At 44.3% G+C, this 20,068-nt stretch overlaps 1 long non-coding RNA gene across 1 annotated transcript; it reads left to right on the top strand.

Moving 5' to 3' along the window:
• The first annotated feature begins 13,361 nt into the window (after positions 1–13,361).
• On the top strand, positions 13,362–18,106 carry LOC117363166. Its single transcript, XR_004539989.1, has 4 exons — positions 13,362–13,495; positions 15,677–15,755; positions 15,992–16,137; positions 17,855–18,106. It is a non-coding gene; the product is annotated as an uncharacterized LOC117363166 (long non-coding RNA).
• The last annotated feature ends 1,962 nt before the right edge of the window (positions 18,107–20,068 follow it).

Here is a 20,068-nt window from a genome sequence, read left to right as displayed (position 1 = left end):
AGGAGGCTATGAGTACCCAAATGTACATGTGATGCCAATGTAGGGGGAACCTCAGGGTTCTGACCTTAAGAAATTCAAGATGTAGGGTAAGATTTTTGAATAGCAAGTGGTAGAATGAAGCTGCAGGAGATTTTTATAGTAGTACAGTAGTGTCTTGGTTAACTGGGACTCTCATACAATGGCAAAAAAATCACCGGATGGGGGAAAAAAGTCCCTTAAAGCACTAGCGGCAGTGTCCTGAGCCTCAAATCCTCCCTCCTGCCCTGAAGCAGTTATAAACCCCCATCCCTCCCGCCTTGAAGCACCAGTGTGGCCATAAATCTCTCTCTCCCTCAAGCCCCGAAGTGGCAAAAGCAGGTGGCGGTCTGGAGCTACAAACTCCCATGCTTCCTCCCTCTCTACCTGAAGCGCAGTGGTCAGCAGGAGGCACAGGCTGCTCTTGGCCAGCCCTGGCAGGGCCTTTCCTCTGCTGCGCTGGTGCTTTGGGATTGAGAGTATTAGACAAGGTTTGTAACACACTTTCAATTAACCAGAAAAAAACAGTTATCTGGTATCCACCAATCCCCATGGGTGCTGGATAACTGAGATTCTACTGTAGATTATTTAGACAGGTTTCTTGTCTGAAATTGAATTTAACCATGTAAACAAAGATATTTCTGACAAGAAACCTGTTTAAATAAACTACTATTACAGAAATCTGCAGCTTCCTTGCTTTCTTATAGGGTTAGATTCACCCATTCTGTTTCTGAGTAGCTTAGGAGAAGGTTGGTATCATTGAACAATGGCTTGGACTCTGCCATATCCATGGAGGGGCATAATTAAAAAAAACCCATCTAAGTCCCCTTTTGGCCTAAGTCTCTAGACCATTGTCTCTCAAACTTTCTCAAGCCGGGGCATACTAAAGGTAGTGGCCACGGCTTGAGGCACTCAGAAGTGCGCGGATGTCACCGTGATGCCAACATGCATATGCTTGACATCATCACGTCGACGTCCGTGCATGTGCAGAGGCCCTCCAGATGGGCCCTGAGACGCCAGTAGGGAGTGCCAGCAGGGAAGAGGGCCGGAGAGAAGGAAAGGTGTTGATTGCCTACAGCAGGCGTAGGGAAGTCACCTGGCAGACGCCTCTCTTCCTCCTCAGTGTGATGCGGCACACTTGGATCTCAGGAGGTACACTAGTGTGCCTCAGCACACAGTTTGAGATACACTGCTCTAGATGCTGAAAGTAGGCAGCAGGGAAATGTCCATTCTCAAAAAAAACCCTGTCCAAAATGAGTTGTTTTTTTAGCATGACCTACCTCTACGTTAAGCAGTTTAATTGCCCAGACTGCCACTATGTCTATTCTTATAACATTATCAACCAAAAAATTGCCCGTCCCAAACGCCCAAAACAAGATCTTTTAGGTGAAGGAAGGGCCAGTCCTTTACCTAAAAGCAGGATTCTATTACTGGCATCTGTCAAAAACAACCTCAGTTACAGAATCCTGCCCCCCCCCATCGCAACGATCGTGGCAAGAGAGATTAGGCATCTCTCCTTGCTAATCTCCCCAGCAGGAGAGATGCTCAATCTCTCCTGCCGACAACTCCTCTGTGAAACAAACTCGAACTGGCAGGAGGGATCCCAAGCCCTCCTGCCGACTCCCCCACCCGAACCTGCGATTGCAGCAGGAGGGAACCCAAGCCCCACCAGGAAGACCAACCACCCACCCCCAAACCTGCCCCCCCACCACCCTGGACCCCCTCCACTACCCTGGACACCCCCCACCCACACTAACCTCAAGTTTGGCCGGATGGATGGGTCCTCTGTCCAGCAGGCCCGCCATCCTTGGAAATGTGGGCCTGCCCCTTTCCGGTGAATTGTGGGAAGCACTGGGGAGGGACCTAGGGCCTGATTGGCCCAGGCGCCTAAGGCAACTGGGCCAAGCGGAATTGGGCCAGTTGCCTATGGCCCCTCCTATGGGCGAGGCCATAGGCACATGGGCCAACAGAATCTTTGGTTGGCCCATGTGCCTAATGCTCCGGCCTTAGGCGCCTGGGCCAATCAGGCCCTAGGTCCCTTCCTGGTGCATCCCACAATGCACCGGGAGGGTGGTTGCTCTTCTGGAAGGAGGGCTTGGGCTCCCTCCTGCCAATATTTGCGGGGGTGGGGGTGTTTTTGGTAGGAGGACTTGGGATCGCTCATGCTACGATTGCAGGTTCAGATGGGGGTGTCAGCAAGAGGTCTTGGGATATCTCCTACCGGTTCGAGTTTGTTTCACGGAGGGGGTGTCGGAAGGAGAGATTGGGAATCTCCTGCTGGGGAGGTTAGCAAGGATTACGGCAGGAGTGATTAGCATCTCTCCTGCCATGATCGTTGCGGTGGGGGGTGGAGAGGTTGCCTGGTCTAAGTTAAAATGTATAAGTTCCATCCGGAAACCTGTCAAACCTTTTTGGTTATGGCTGCCATACAATTAAGTCTAGGTCGGCCCACCTCCCGCCCTATCCACTCCTCCAAAAATGCCCCTTTTCGCTCTAGACGTTGAGAGGCAGGGTAAAGGCCTAAGCTGGTTTTAGATATGTCTAAAACCAGCTTTGATTATCGGTACTTGGACGATCTGTCTTTTTGATCGTCCAAGTACCGATTTAGGCCATTTTTTGAATGGTTCTTTTTTTTATTTTTTATTATGAGCCCCATAGTATTCCCAGCCTCATCCAAAGAACAGAAATCAATATGATGAAACCTAGATTGCCTACCTGATAAGAAGCAGCAATGGCTATAAGTGAAGCAGAAGAAAGGATGTTTTAGATTAGAACAACAATCAGCCCAGGAGGAGGGGAGTAGATTCAGGAGCAAAAACAGAAAATATATTCAACATCATTTCTGAGAAGAAATAGGGAATGGCCTCTTTGTGGAAGCAGTAGAAGCATACAGAAATTAGACTTGAGAAAAACATTTATTAAGCACCAGGTACCTTTTAGTTGCCAAGAAATGAGAGAAAAATTAGTGTGGTTTTACAACAGGAATGACAATAGGCACACAGAATGGACCATATGAGGCTTATCTGCTTCATATTCTGTATTCCACTTCCACTGAGCCATTGGTTCAGCCCCTGCTTCTGTCACTTTTGCTGGTATCCTGTATTTAAAGGAAAAACTATTCTACCAAGGCTTAATAATGTATCTGTTGTAACCAATCCTAGTTGTGTGTAGACTGAAACATTAGATTTTCTTCTACTAATTAAAAAAACCCAACCTTATGATTCTCAAGCATTGATTTAATGAAGCCTGTGAAAAGAGAAAGGAAGATGTGATTAATTAGTAAGATCTGTAGGTAGTTATTAATACATGCTAAATACCTTTCTCAGTAGCGAAGACAGAGAATTCTATACAGTAGATGTTCCCCTTCTGCATATTTGCGACCAATGGGAAGTATCATTTAAAAACTCTGAACTCCTCCCATTCTGCAGTGGAAAACAGCTCTTCAAATTTTCCTTCCGCAAGCAAACTCAGAAGGTGTGTTCTGATCTGCTCTGCTTTATGTTATTGTTGGGTGTTTTTGCTGTTGATCTTAGGATTTTTCGACATAGCTTCGGTGCTTGGGCTTACTCCGCCATGGAAAGGACACAATCCAGTTGTGAGAGTTTCTGGGTTAAGGCTGGGTTCCCTCACCTCCAAAACTCCTTTTTCCCTATTTTTAAATTTTTCTGTTTGGCTTCAATGCGCCTTTTATGGTGCAAATTTTCTGGCTGTGGGCATCTTGGATTTTTAGCAATTTCTTTTTCAAAGTCCTATTTTCTGCTTCAAACCCCTTTGTTCTGCCTAGGGATCATCTGTAAGGAATGCCCCAGCTCAGACTAGCCCCAATTCCGGTGGGGCTGCTCAGAGGCTACAGGTAATGTCAAGGAGGTGAAATGCAAGCATGTGGTGACGGAAGAGAGCCTAATTCTCCAGTCTGGGGTCTTACAGGGGCCCTTGGAGCCTTTGATGTAAGGCTTTTCCGACTTTGTCGGCCTTTTATGGAAAGCCTACTTTACAGGCCCAGGAAGCGCTGTGCTGCCTATAGGTGCATTGGCTCCACCGCAGGGGGATCCTTCTCTAAAGCAGGCATCTCTGTCTCATACCATGTTAGCTCCTAGTGTCAGTTACCCTTTGGAGCAGAACTGAGATGATTAGAAGTCTCTGTGCCCTTATTATCACATGGCTCCTCTGTGTCTGTGGATGATTTGGGATCCCTTTCAGCGACAGGAGGCAGGAGTGGCTGTGGATCACAGTGATGATCCTTCAGTGTGTCGCCTTTTCAAATCAGCTTCCTTTTCATGTCATTTCTGACACCCTTTGCATTGAAGCTCATTGCCTAGCAGCCCTACACTTCTTAGACAACCTTTTTTCCTGCTCATCTGGACATCACCTCTTTATTCGCTGAGCAGTGGGAGTCACCTTAAGGTGGCCAAAGCCATGTCTAGGCTCTATCCTATGGATCCAACAGCTGATTGGGTGCAGCTGAAAGTGGATGCCGCAATAGTGCAAGTGACCAAGTGCTCTTCCCTTTCTAGTGAAGTTGGAGTGAAGCTAAAGGATGCACAGGACCATAAGGTGGATTTGATCCATAAAAGACAGTCTGAAGTGCTGGCTTTGGGTATCAAAGTTGCAGCAGCTGGCTCCTTCGTAGCACGAGCCTGTCATACCAGATTGCGAAGCTTGGGGATGACTGTCTGCACATGTTTAAGGAGGGAGTGTATTATGTGGCTGATGCTCTTTATGATATCGGAGTCCTGAGTAAGGTTCTGGCTTACTCCATTTCTGCCCACTGAATGCTCTGGATCAGATAATGGGCAAGCAACTCAGCCTACAAAGCCACTCTCAGCAGATTACCCTTCAAAGGGCAAAGGGCTAGACAACCTTATGGCCAATGTGGCCAATTGCAACCCCAAATCCCTCCAAGACTGCAGGAGCCGTCATTCTGCTGTGAGCGGCAGAGGCAGTTTTCATGTCTCTAGGAGATCCAACCAATTCTCCGGTCTTTTCTCAGAGGCTCTTTCAGGGCTCAAGACAGAGATTTGGCTCAGTCTCCAAGAAGCAACAATGAAGCCAGGATGACGGCTGCTCCTACTCATATTGGCGGGCAGCTGTCAGCTTTCTGGAAGGAAGGGGAACAGATTTCGTCTGACTGTTGGGGGTCTGAACATTATTTGGGAGGGGCAAAAGATTGAGTTTTCTCTGCCTCCTCCAGATCTGTTCCTCAACTCTCCAGTCCTAAGACTGGCAAAGACCAAAGTCCGAGCAACAGTGCAACAATTTGTGGACATTCGGGGTATGGCGGTATACAAAAATAAAGTTATTATTATTATTATTATTTATGCTATAAAACCAGTTCCCGAAGAAGAATCGGATTCAGACAGATACTTTTTATACTTCATAGTGCCCAAGAAAGGCACAGAAGATTGGAGACCCATTCTGAATTTGAAGTCAGTAAAAGAGGCCCTAAAGGTGCAGCTCCCCTGGCTCTCAGGGGCAAAGCGCTGCTTGTTCTGGTGGCTCCAGGGGGATGCCTTGTCGAGGGCGATGCCTCTCAGAATCCACACATGGGTGACCCTCATGACCAATGCCAGCCTGAGCAACTGGGAGGACTCACTGCTATGGTTGCCTGCTTCAGGGCAAGTGAACCCCATTGGAGAGCAAGTGGTCCATAAATCTGGAACTGAGAGCCATTTGCTTGGATTTGAAGGAGCTGCAATGTTTTTTGACAGGGAAGGCAGTCTGGATGTTTTTATATAATGCCACTGAGGTAGCTTATGTGAACAGACAAGGAGGCACCAGAAATGCTCATCTACACCTGGAAGCACAGATGTTATTCCAGTGGGCAGAAGTTCACTTACAAGCCCTCAGCTGCACACGTGACACAGGTAGAGAATTTCCAGGCCTATTTTTTCAGCAGGCAGTCTCTGGATCCAGGGGAGTGGTCTCTGTCCCTCATTGTGCAACATTGGGGAAGACCAGAAATGGATCTAATGGCCACAGCCAATAATGCAAAAGCAGATCGCTTCTACAGTCGAAGAGCCGAGCAGGGAAGCACAGGGCTGGATGCCTTTGTTCAGCCTTGGCTCTATGTTTTTCCTCCTTGGGCCATGGTGGGTTGGATCATCTGCAGAATAGCGAATCATCAAGGACTGGTGATTCTGGTAGCTCCAGACTGGCCCCGCAAGTCTTGGTATGCAAATCTGGTGCATCTCCAAAGGGGCAGTTTCTTAAGCTGCCAGTTCACCCAGGGCTCCTCAGTCAGGGCCCAGTTCCCATGGAGAATCCATAGTTCTTTGGACTTACAGCATAGCTCTTGAGCACACGGCCCTAATTTGGAAGGGCTACTCAATGAATGTTGTTACGACTCTTCTTAGAGCAAAGAAGCCTGTGACATTTGCGGCTTACATGACCTGGAAGGCTTTCCAGTTATGAAGCGCCAAGGAACAGGTAGAACCTGAGAATTCCCACAGGCCAGTCTTGGAAAGAGTCTGGCTGTTTTGTGTCTCAAGGTGTTTTAGTGCCTGGCATGTCATCCAGACATCACTTCATTTTTGAGGGGGCACTGAGATTGTGACCCCTGTTGCACAGGCCATTCCCATCTTGGGACCTCAATGTGGTTCTGAAGGGTCTATCTCAGGCTCTTTATGAGCCCCTGCTTGATGCATCCCTCTTGGATCTTACAGCTAAGACTGTTTTTGGTCGCCATTGTCTCAGCAAAGCGGATCTCAGAGTTACAGGCCCTTTCCTGTGGAGAACCCTTCCTTCAGTTTAGAGTCGGGTATTTCTCTGCGAACGATACCTGCTTTCCTACTGAAGGTAGTGTCTGCCTTCCATATCAGTCAAGAGATTCGTGTACCTGCTTTTCACCCCACGGGTTCAGCAGAACAGGACAAGATTTTGCGGAGACTGGATGTACGTAGAGTCCTCCTGCACTACTTTGAGAAAACTAATGATTCACGGCTTTCAGACCACCTTTTTGTGCTGACTAGCCACTTGAGACGAGGCAAGCCAGCCTCCAAGGCCTTGATTGCCAGATGGATTTGCATGACAATTTCTTCTTCCTACATTGCTTGTGGTAAACATTCGACTAGAGGTGTGGCTGCTTCCTAGGTGGAGTCCCAGGCTGTTTCGCCTGATGAGATTTGTAGAGCAGCTACTTGGTCTCTCCACACTTTTATGAAGCTTTACAGAGTGGATATGGCAGCTCAAGTGGATGTTGCTTTTGGGTCCTCAGTATTGTGGGCAGGCTCATCTGTCCTTCCCTAGACATCTGGCACTGCTTTGGTATGTCAATTACTGTACAGAATCCTTTCTTCACTACTCAATGAAAGATTAGGTTCTTACCTTGCTAATCTTCTTTCAGATAGAAGACATAGGATTCTGTACACCCCACCCTGTCAGAGCCTTTGATTCACTTTATTTCTGCCTCTTACATTGCCAGTGTCCCTTGGGACATCTTCTCCTGTATCTAAGATTAAGCAGAGACATGGGGGCTCCTATTCCCTTTCTCCTTTTTTTTTTTTTTTTTTTTTTTTTTTTTGGGGGGGGGGGTGTGTTATAGCTCCTACTAGTTACACTTAGCAGGTTGATTCCTAGCTACTCTTGTGTGTAATTGTTGTTCATTGATAAATTGTTAAATATTTATTAATCATTATTATTTTATAATTAGTTACAAAGCAGAATATGGTTTGTTATCGGGGAAGTCTCTCTTATTTTCTTCTGTTTCAGTAGAGTTTGATTGCTTTGGTCCCAACTGCAGAGAGAGCTGTTCTCCACTGCAGAAGGGGAGGAGTTCAGAGTTTTAAAGTGATACCTTTCTGCAGATTTGCAATTAATGGGAAGTAACAGCTACTGTACAGAATTCTATGTGTCTCTATCTGAAAGAAGATTAGCAAAGTAAGAACCTAACCTTTCAATCTATTCATTGCAGCTTGCCTGGTTTATGCTAACCTATGGCAGTAACCAAAAGTCTTAACTAACCAACTGGGAAATGTAAGTAGCCAAGTTAAAAAAAGTCTTGAATGATGTGAAGGCAGATTTTAGATAGAAATGGAGAGAAGAGTACACTCAACCAAGTCAGAATGTGGGGAATTCCCTTATTTACACGACAGTCTGTCAAATGTAGAGCCTCTTGTAAAATAGTTACAGTGTCCCGCCACATATGGAGGAAGCAGTGATTTAAGTAAATTACATTGGGGAAAACCAATGTAGAACCCCCCAACATGAAGATATGGGGAGTAGCTTTCTAAACTCCTTGCACCCTCTGTTAAGGGCTTTGATTACAGCATTGATGTGTGTCTTCTCTCCCCCCCTCCCCCCCATATGCCAGTTCTCCACCCTGTTGAATGCCTCACTTCATGACACAGATCCTCCTCATTGCTGCATGAAGCCTCTCTCATGCTGAAAGCCCCCACAGGTGGGCAACAGCCCAACAATGCAGCCAACCCCATGGCCAATCAGGGACTTCCCTAGACTCCTCCCTAAGGAAGTCCCTGATTGGCTGAGGTGCCCCGGCCCCTCCAGATGATGCACCGGGGTGAGGCCTAAGGCCACTATTGGGCGGCAGCAAGGCAGAAGAGTAGGAGCAGGAGGAGTTGCTCCTGCTCCCAAAGATATTGCCGGTGCGTAGGAGCAGGAGGAGGGTCTGGGCACCTCTCCTGCTCCTGAAGATGTTGGAACCTTGCCCAAGGAGCAGGAGGGGCTGGACTCGACCAGGACCGAGCGGGGGGTGGGAGGCCTAGGAGCAGGAGGGACCAAGCACCTCTCCTGCTCCCAACAATTTTACAGGTACCGGAGTGGGTGGGCCAGGCTTGACCGGGCGGGGGGTGGGAGGCCTAGGAGCAGGAGGGACCAGGCATCCCTCCTGCTCCCAACTATTTTTCAGGTATGTAGGTGGGCCATGCCCGACTGCCTGGCCCGACCCAACTAGGACCGGGCAGGAGGTGGGAGGCCTGGGAGCAGGAAGGACCGGACACCCCTCCTGCTCCCAACTTTTGGTCCATCGGACCCACAATCTTGGGGTTTTTTTTTTAACTTTTTTAGTAGTTTTGAGCCCCAGGGTGGGGAAGGGTAGTGCAGGGCCGCAGGACTTCGGGGAGATTCAGGGCAGTGCAGGGCGGCAGGACTTCGGGGCAGGAGATTTGTGCTTGAGTTGGGGCAGAGAGCAGGATATGCAGTTGGAAACCACTGAACGACTGGTCCCCAGCAGTCGCTTCTTCCGTTGATCGGCCAGCCCTGTCCGATGTGATATTTTGTGTAGTGAATCGGGTCGCTGTCCAATTTGCATGCATTTCTCCTCATTTGCATGCACTGATTAGAAGCGGATCGCAGGAGAGGTAAGTGAATCAGGCCGGAGGGAAATTTGCTCGTTAAGGGGTCGCAAACTGATCAGTACACGATCAGTTTCCTTTGTGAATATAGCCCTAAGAACAGAAAATAGAGATATGCAATGAAAATTGTCACTTTGCTTTTGGACTTTTTCCCTCAATTTTCAGATATTTTTCAGTTCCACAAATTTGTATTAAAAGTGTTCTAACATGAGCTAAATGACAAGACACATATGTTAATTTGTCAGTTAAATGTGCATTAAAAATCAATTTAGCACACATTTTTAAAGGTTTGCTAATGGAGGAAAGGTAATATATCAAACTAGTGTTTAAGCCCGTTACATTAACGAGTGCTAGTAAAGCCTCCTTCCCTCACATGTCCCCTATTTTCAGCCCCAGCTCCAAACCCATTTTTACCCCCCAGCCCCCTTCTCCCATCTGTTCCCTTTCAGCCCGAGCCCCCTTTTCTCACCAGCAGCATTTCCCTCCCCACTCCACTTCCCTATCCAGCAGCACCTCTTCCCTGCTCCCCCTGTCCCTCTTCATTGCTCCCCTGGTCCAGTAGCACCTCTTCCCTGCTCCTCCGGTCCAGGAGCACCTCTTCCCTGCTCCCCCGGCCCAGTAGCACCTCTTCCCTGCTCCCCCTGTCCCTCTTCCTTGCTCCCCTGGCCCAGTAGCACCTAGTGTTTTAGCCAGTTACATTAACGGGTGCTAGAGTAGATGTCTTTTTTTTTTTTAATTTGTCTCTCCTTGGACGCTGTCTGTCTGTCATTCTTTCTGTCTGTGTCTCTCCCTGGCCCCCTGTCTGTCTATCTTTATTTTTATCTCTATCCTCTTCCCTCAATCCTGCATGTGCCCTTTTTTCTTTTCCTCCCCAGTTCCAACGTCTGCTCCCCCTGTCCCTCAGACTTCCATTCAGTGTCTCTCTACCCCTTCCATGTACTGTTCATCCTCTGTCTTGCCCCTTCCATTCACTGCCTTCTCTTCTCTTTCCATCCAGTGTCTGCCCTCTCTCTGTTCCATATGGCATGTCATCCTTCCTTTCCCCTTTCCTTTTTCCCTTGGTCTGGTATACCTTCCTCCTTCCCTCCATGCCCTGCCGTCTCTTCCCTCCAAGCCATTCTCTCCCCCTCTGCTCCTTTTCCTCCTTGAACTTCATCGGGCAGCAGCATTCACATTCATTGATGTTGCCGGCTTCAGGCCTTCCTCTCTGTCGGGTCCTGTCTTCATGAAAACAGGAAGTAGGCAGGACCCGCCAGAAAGGAAGGCCTGAAGCCGGCAACAGCAGTGAATTGTAAACGCTGCTGCTGCCCGAAGTCAGGCCTTTAAGCACCCGAGGCAGACCGCTTCTCTCCCCTCCCAGCCCAACCTCCACTGACCCTACTATCTCTTCCTCCCATTCGACCCTCCCAGAGAGATGACCTTAACAACTAACTCCCTCCAGCATTGGCAGCCGCAGCACGCTAAACAGGCTGCTTTGCAGCTTTCTCCTGCCGGTGAAGCGTCACCGATGACATCATCAGTGACGCTTCACCGGCAGAAGAAAGCCGCAAACCAGCCTGTTTAGCGTGCTGCAGCTGCCAACGCTGGAGGTAGGTTATTTGTTAAGGTCATTTCGCTGGGAGGGTCGCATGGGAGGGAAAGATTGTACGGTCAATGGGTCCCGAAGCGAGGATGCTGCCGCTTAGTGAGTGAGGGGAGGAGTGCTTGCACGGGTGGAGCTGTGCGCCGGGCCTCAGGTAAAGAAGGTATGCCCCCCCAAAAAAAAACAAACCAAAACAAAACGTGTGTGTAAGAAGTGACAGGGAGGCGGGCAGGGAGAGAGCTTGCCTGCTTCTTCCAGCGGTTGGTGAGTGAGGGCGGGAGGAGGGGAGTGTCTAGAGTGATCCCTGCCGCTGTGTTCTAAAATTGAATTCGGCCACGGATCAGAAAACACGGCGGCAGGGATCACGAAACCCTAAGTGCGCATGTGCGCTTAGGGTTTTATTATATAGGATAAAGATAACATAACTACAGTGTAATGAATACATTCTTTGTAAGAACTGTTCCTGTTCTTCCAGCAGGTGGCAGTATTTAATCTAGGAAGAAACCAGTTTCTAAGGGGCTCATAATCGAAAGAGAAAAACGTCCAAAACACGGCCTAAGTCGGCACTTGGACGAACATTTCTCAAAAATGTCTAAGCGCCGATAATAAAACCGGGTTTTGGACATATTTAAAAACGACCTAGGCCTTCATAGTGCCGCTCAGCGTCCAAAGCTAAACGGAGTGTTTCGGGAGGCGTGTCGAAGGCGGGAGTTGGGCGGGATGTGAGCCGGTTTAGACTTAGTCGTACAGCATGTAAAACCGAAAGTTTTACAACAGAGCTTAGACGGAACTTGGACGTTGTGACTTAGACCATGTAAAACATGGTCTAAGTCACAAAAACCCACCTAAACTCACCAGATAAGCACTTCAAACACATAACACAGACCCCCACACACTACCCCAGTGATCACCAACCCCTCCCCACTCCCATAAAAATTGTATTCACAACTTTAAATTTCAGCCTCCAGACCATCATCAACTAGCCACCTGGCATAGGAAAGCCTAGTCGTCCAGCCCAGAGGCAGCTTAAGTCATCTTGGGGGGGTGTTAGGGACCCATAGTGAAGAGGACCCATGCCCATAAGCCCCTGTAATCACTGCATTGATACTTAAACATGTGCACTCCCCTATACACCCCCCAAAACCCTTTTTTACTGGCATATAAGTGGCTCCTGAAGCCATAAGGGCTATTGGGGTGGTAGATAAGTGGGTCTAGGGGATTCTGGAGGTGGTTTGGGAGGCTCACTGTGACCTATAAGGGAGCTGTAGGGAAGAGATGCCATGGCACCCTTTTTGTGAAGTTCACAGCAGTGCCCTGTAAGGTACCCCACTATTTAGGTGGCATGTATGGGTGTGCAGTCCATCACTTTGCAGACCCCTCCCATGTCCAAAAGGGCTTATTCTAAGCGTTTTGGACTTGGACAGAAGGTTGGACGGAAATGTGGTATAAAGATAGACGATTTAGTGGCTTAGACGATCAGATCGGCAGGACATATAATTAGACGATTTTCGAAAGTAAAAAAAAGTTGGACGTATCTTTCAAAATGTGTCTTAGGCTCTTTTTAACTTTGGACGACTTGTGAGATGGATGTAAACGGACTTAGACGTCCCTTTCGATTATGCCCCTCTAATTGTTCACCTTAGAACTGATTTAAATAAACCCCCTGAACTAAAGGAGCCTCCTTTAAGGTCATGTATGTGTGTGTAAACTTTGTACATACTGAAAAAAATAAAAACCTTTCAGAATCCTCATGTTTTCACTTGACATGCCAGGTTAAAGTAGCCTCTCCCTTTCACAAAACCATAGTGCTCTTTTTAGCACCGGCTGTGGCGTAACAGCTCCGAGACTCATAGAATTGCTGTGAGTGTCGGAGCTGCTGTTACCATGGCTAGTGCTAAAAACTGTGCTATGGTTTTGTAAAAGAGGGAGGGTTAAATTAGTAAAGCAGTAGTACTAAGAAAACCCTATTCCCCCCCCCCCCCCCGATACTATAGTTGTCTGTAAAATCTTGTTTCTATTTTTATTTTGCATCTCTTTCTGTTATGCTCAGGCTGGACTGCATCTACAGGGTCGAGTCACAGCCCATGGCGGCATCAGTAGCTTTTCTTAGATCTACTCCTATTGAGGAAATCTGCAAAGCTGCCACTTGATCCTCGGTTCATACTTTCACTGCTCATTGTCTGGATTCTTTTTCCAGATGGGATGGCCATTTCGGCCAGGCAGTTTTACAAAATGTATTCTCCTAAATTGCCAACACTCCCACCATCCCATTCTGGTTAGCTTGGAGGTCACCCACATGTGAGAATATGCTGCCTGCTTGTCCTGGGATAAAGCACAGTTACAGGGACAGCAGGCAGACATTCCCACAACCCACCCACCTCCCCTGGTTGGCTTCTTTGCTAGCTATTTGAACTGAGGAGATGCTGAAGAAACGCGCGTCCTACATCACGCGGGAAGGCACTCGCGCATTCGCGATGTGGCAGTTGTGAACTTTCTGAAAGTTTTACAAGCAAGTCTGCTTGCAACGGGGCTCCATGGATGACGTCGCCAACATGTGAGAATATCTGCCTGTTGTCCCTGAATAACACCTGTAAGTAACTGTGTTTTATGTGATCTAGAAATCCGATTTTGTTGTGTTCTGTTCTCCTTTCCTTGCTCCTCTTTATTTCCATTCTTACCTTTTGCTCTCTTATCCAGATATATGTTTGCTTGATGCTTATTTATTTATTTAAAAGATTTATATCCCAGTCCATTAATAGTTCTGCGTGGGTAACATAAAACATACATAATGAAATAATGACAAACAAACAATCAGCACACAATAAAATATACATTTAACTTTCCTTAAATTTACACTTTCTTCAACAGCTTAAACCCCAGAGAAAGAAGAAAAAACCAAAATATCCACCTACCAGGAATAAAGCCTCTGCTTTCCCTGGATCGGTAGCATGGAATATTGCCACTCTTTGGGTTTTGGCCAGGTACTAGTGACCTGGATTGGCCACCGTGAGAACAGGCTACTGGGCTTGATGGACCATTGGTCTGACCCAGTAAAGCTATTCTTATGTTCTTATTTACATATATTACCTCTCAAACAACATAGTTTTCATGCTTTTTCTAAATTGCTTCACATTAGAAGACTGTTTAGTTTCAATTGGTAACAAGTCCCATAAAACTGCTCCCTGACTGGACTGGAGTTCCAGTTCCTTTTTCTTCAATTTTGATTTGTAAACTGCTTTGACATTTTGGTATGGAAAGATAGTATGGTATAATAAAATAAACATAGATATATTAATTGAAAGTGTGTGTAAATTGTCTGTGCACATGTATACCTATGAATTAAAATGCATACAATCAATCTGCACATTAAAAACAGTTGCACACATATTGCATACAAAACCCACAAATGTGTGAAAAATACCAGGGCTGTGGAGTCAGTACACAAAACCTTCCGACTCCTTTATATATATCTATATCTACATAGGAGTTCATGGGGGCGGGGATGGGTCAGAACTTGCATGGTCAGGGTGGGGACAGAGACAAACTTTGTCCCCGTTTCATTCTCTAGGAGCCACTTTCACTAATATAAATATCATAAAATATATTACATTTTGTAATCATCAAAAGTTGATATCAAAATATATTCTAAAAGTAAAACATCTCCTGAAACAAATGGGTTAATTCAAATTATTATCTGTCAACAAGAAATTTAAGCATTGCAATATTTGCTTGACATACAACTTAATTCTATTAGGAGTCAGAGTTGCAGTCGACACATTTACTCCGACTCCACAGCCCTGAAAAAAAAGCCACACTTTCAAAATTAGGATTAGTTTCTTCTCATTTTCTTCATTTACTGCCTTTGCTCAGTATGTTCAGATTCACTTGATGTGTTATTAAGGATCAGGAGTTTTTGAAGAAAGCTCCTTAGTGTTACCTGGAATAGTGAAAGCTGTCTTTGTGCATTATACAAAGACGACACTGTATTACACTTTAAATTCCAGATCAAGTGTGTATGTTTTTGTATTATCAGGCTTGGGATTATTTTTCTTTTCTTTTTTTTTAGGTAAGACAATGGTTGCTTTTTATCCAAATGCTGCTCTCCCCCTCCCCCAATTTACTGGAACTTTGCAACTAGTCAACTCAAAGGCAATGGGCTACAGATAAGAATTTTAAAACATAGAGACCATCATGTACCATATACTGTACAGGGTATTTCATTTTCAAAACAAAAAAAATACTCCATATGAAGATGGATATTGCAGGGTTTCATATGTTTTTACCTCAAATAGTATGGTCAGTCATAAGTACATAAGCATTTTCACATTGGGACAGGTTGAAGTCTCATCAAGCCCAGAATACTGTTTCTAACAGTGGCCAGTCCAGATCCCAAGTCCCTGGCAGGATCCCAAAAGCGTTCATAGCTTCCATGCTGCTTATCCCAGAAACAAGCAGTGGATTTTTCCCAAGTTATTTTAATAATGGTTTATGGACTTTCCTTCCAGTAATTTGTCCTAACCTCTTTTATGCTGGAAACGCTCAATAAGAAATTCAATGCATATATGAACATAATACTATTAAAGCTGTTTTGTTTAAAAAATGTGCTCTAATTCAGCCCTATTGAGTCTAATAAAGGACTTAGAGTGCCCTTATATAGGGCATGTGGCCATTAAAAATTTTACTGCTTGAGAGCGCTTAGAAATGGCCAAAAATGGGTGTTTATAATGCTCCTCTATGGATTTACATCTCTAAATGACATTTCCCTTTACAGAGACCAATCAGAATGCAGCTCTAGCCTTGGTGATCAACCAATAAGCAGTGTGAGGAAGATTTGCCATTTCTATATTCTGGTAAGCAGAGAAAAGAAATTAAACTAATGCTTGGGGTTTGTTTTTACTGCTTTTGTATTTTCCCTATAGGTTTTTAGCCTTTTTCTCAAACAAAAGGTGTGGAATTAGTTTATAATACACATACTGGCAGTCTCAACTAGATTTTTACAGGATTGCCTGCCAGCTACTGTATGTGAGCTGGTGCTCTGCGGACTCTCTTTGATTCTGTAGCTTTGCTTTCATTTTGTGCCACCCAGGAGGTGAAAACCTTTCTTATGAAGATTTTATTGACCAAAGCAATTTGAAACTGATTACTGCAAATCCTCCAGCATCCCCCATCCTCCAGTTTGAATGATACCAGATACAATCTATTATGGCCTTTGGGCATGACTTCAGTGCTCATGTAAGTATGCTGCACTGCCTCTTTTCTACTGTTTTTCATCAGTTATTTCGCTTTTCACTATTCATGATATGCATCTAATACATATTTTTAATGTTTCCAGCTTCTACACAGTTTTTGTCATTCTATATTGTGCCTTAGAAAGTTGCTTGGTTGTTATTCATACACTACCTCATTTTGGACATGCCCTATGTTTTTCTTTGGTTTACATACTCATATTTACATGGTGAACTAGGGTGCTATGTTTTAATATGGTTTTATACAACAAAACAAATTGCTCCAATCTATTAGCTAAGGGTAATGTCTTTAAACAGAAGAAAAAGCCTCAGGTTTGTCTAGGCAGGGCATACATGCTCAAGCCTCCTCCACCCACATCATTGGCTGAAAAAAACTTTTGTGAAGACTTTATACTTGCTGCTAGGCCAGCTTTCAACATGGAACAAAAATCGCCTAATTAACAATGCTTCCAAAAATGTTGAAGTATAAACGTGGCGTTTCTTAAAAGCCAACGTTTCACAGTTCACTACCGCTTCTACAGGGCTTCCTGACACTCCACTTCTTCACGCAATTTGTGTTGTTTGCTTATGTGATTTCTAATACATACATTTGGTAATTTTAATAATAATAATAATTTATTCTTGTATACTGCCAAAGCCATAATAGTTCGAGGTGGTTGACAATCAGTGAAAAAAAATACAATACAAATAATCAGAAATACATACAAGATAAAAGAATAAAAGATTAAAAACAGTGAATCAGGTTACAAATTGATCAAACAACTGTGTTTTTACTAATTTTCTAAAAGTAAAATAAGATGGAGCACGCATAATAATATTATCCAACCAGTCATTCAGTTTGCCTGCCCGAAATGCAAGAGGTCTATCCAGAAATCTTTTAAAGCGACAAGCATTTACTGTTGGGTAAACAAACATATGGATTCTGCGTGTAGGTCTGTTAAAACGGTCTAGAAATGAGAGACCAGGTACTCAGGAGCCATACCAAATATTGATTTAAAACAGATACAGGAAAATTTAAACAAAACCAATGTAGTTTTTGATAATAGGGAGTAATATGTTCCCATTTTTTCAAGCCAAAATTCAGCCGAACTGCTGAATTTTGAATAACTTAAAGCCTTTTCAGTGTTTTCTTATATGTACCCAAATAAATAATATTGCAGTAGTCAAGCATACTTAAGATGGAAGACTGAACTAGCAGACAAAATGATACTACATCTAAATATTTTTTAATGGTTTGGCATTTCCATAAGACCGAGAAACATTTTCTAACTAGCAAATCCGTATGTTCTTCTAAAGTGAGATGTCGGTCCAATGTCACATGATACCATTTATCACTGTTTTAGGGTTTTAATTTAGTGCCTGTCAATGTCTATTGTTTTTGATTCCTCCTTTTAATTAGATTTGTTACATTGTTGTTAGATGCATTAGCACTAATTTGTATCTATAACATATATCCAGCATGCCATGTTCTTATATCTGTCCTGTTTTTAACATTGAGCCTTGACAGAATACAAACTGTTTATTCACGCTTTCACTTTGTCATTTATACATTTATTTTATTGAAGCCATGCCCCTTTTTCAAACTTATGTGTATATATTTTTATGATGCTGTGATGTATTAGATTTTAATGTGTATATATTTGTATGATGCTGTGATGTATTAGATTTTAATGTATCTTTTTTATGCATTTTTTACATTATAGATTCATGCATTAACAAAGTGGATCACAGGTGTGCTTTGTTATCCTGTACATTTTTAGTTTATTTACCTTTTATTTTGATTTTTTTTTGTTTTTGCATATTTAATGCATTTATGCTTTTATGTACATGTGTGGATATTTTTAACTCTGTGCTTTTTTACATATGTTAGTAACCCCTGATGCAGGTGCATATGTTCGCTGAAACTATAGCTTCAACTGATAGCCAGTACTGTGTTGGGTCCATGTTACTGTACTTCCCAGATTGAAATAAATAAGACATTTCTTCATACTTCTGGCTCTTGTGGAGTGCTCATTGTCCATTCCCACTGTCTTCTCTGCTACTGCAAATCCTCCAACATCTAATTTTAATGATGATGTGATCCTTTGATTTAGGTTTATTTAGAAATCCCTTTCAAATACTCTGCATCTCCTTTCTTTCCTGAAACTTGATGGTAAGGCACAGCTATAAGCTCCATTAGAGACTTTAAAAAGCTCAAGCATAGCTGGTAAGTTACCAGTTCCACGAGGGAACTCTACCATCATTCTTGGATTTCTAACAACCATATCTTAGTGCACTGTTGTTCCTACAGGACTGATCAAAACATGTCTCCTGGCAACTCTGAGTGAGAGAAGAAAATACCTGTAAAAAGTCCCACAGAGTAGATCACAGCTTAGAAATAAATTATTGATGAGGTGTTTATTAATTAAAGTATTGATAGGCTAAGCAGGATTGAAAAGATTATAGTTCCAAAGGGACTGCATAGAGAGATGTTCACATTTTTCCTGGCAAGCAATCTCCCATTGGGCTAGATTCACTAAAGCTCACCTTGGTGGGCGATCCGTGGCCAAGTCTTGCCGGGTAACTGATTTGCTACATGTCTTCATACATAATTTGATCAGAGGCACACCCCACAGCGACCCCACGAATTGCTGCAGAGCGATCCAGACGCATGTGCAGACCGCACAAGTGAGGTCAAAACGAAGGGGAGGGGGGTGGTTGCTGTTTTGAATGGACAGAACACGCTGCAGATGGAACAGAATGTACTTTTAACCCATGGGTTAAAACCATGGGCTCGCAATGCAGGGACAGGGTGGCAGAGAGCAGGAGAGTTGGCAGGGATAGGGCAGCAGAGAGCAGGAGAGTTGACAGAGCTTGCTTTCTTGTGCTTTTTGCACAAGGGAAATGTGTTTAAAATGTTTTATTTTGTTGGTTTTTAGTTTTGATGCTGGGATTTCAGGGTGGCAAAGAGCAGGACAGTTGGCAAGGATGTGGTCCTCAGTAGTTGCTTCTTTTTGGATCAGCCAGCCCAATCAGTGTTCCTTCTTCTGTTTAGTGAATCGCTGCCTTCCTACTTTGCATGTCATTTCCCCTCATTTGCATGGGTGGTTTGGATCAAGTGGGAGGTTGATTGGCCAGGAGGTTAGTTTATCGGGTCGGGGTCGGGAAACGCTCGCAAACTGGTCGGGACACGATCGGTGAGCTTAAGTGAATTGTTCCCTGCTTCTTCCACAGAGATTTTCAGGAAGGCCTATGAAGGAGTGGATGTGTGAAATTGGTTAATGTAAAGTTGGAATGGAAGAGGATTTTAACATAGTAACATTGTAGATGACAGCAGTTAAATACTTGAATGGTCCATCCAGCCTGCTCAACAATCACACTCATTATTGATTCATAATTAAACCAACAATGAATGTGGTATGATACATACGTATACTTGTTCCTGATCTCTCTTTGCCATTTTCGGGTCACAGACCATATAAGTCTGCCTGACATTTTCCTTATGTTCCAACTACTGGGGTTGCAGTCAAAGCCCTCTTGATTTATGGGTCAGTTGATTGGTTGGTTGGGTTTCTAGTTTATTGTAGGTTAAATGTATGTTTTTTTGTGTTTTTTAAATTGTCTCAGGTTAATTGATAGAGAGAATCCATAAATTTGATTAATAATAACAGTGAGCTCAACAAGTAGAACCATCCTATAAAACCACATAATTGGGCATCATATTTTAAATATTAAACTTCTTTTATAGATATATACTGGCCATGGGAGGAATATTCAAAATCATTTATACTTTGGCAAATGAGAACCTCACATAAAATTGTTTCTTGAAAGATGCTGTATGGCGTTTTTCTCTCTCTAGGTGCCATACCCCAACCAGGTCTCAGTTAAAATTGCCCAGTAAAGTGAATTCCAAGCCATTGCACATGGGTAAAAATACT

This window comes from Geotrypetes seraphini, chromosome 6, assembly GCF_902459505.1.
Source record: "Geotrypetes seraphini chromosome 6, aGeoSer1.1, whole genome shotgun sequence".
In the NCBI taxonomy this organism is placed as follows: domain Eukaryota; kingdom Metazoa; phylum Chordata; class Amphibia; order Gymnophiona; family Dermophiidae; genus Geotrypetes; species Geotrypetes seraphini.
The sequence above is the reverse complement of the archived record's forward strand: the minus strand, read 5'-3'. Positions and strand labels throughout refer to the sequence as shown.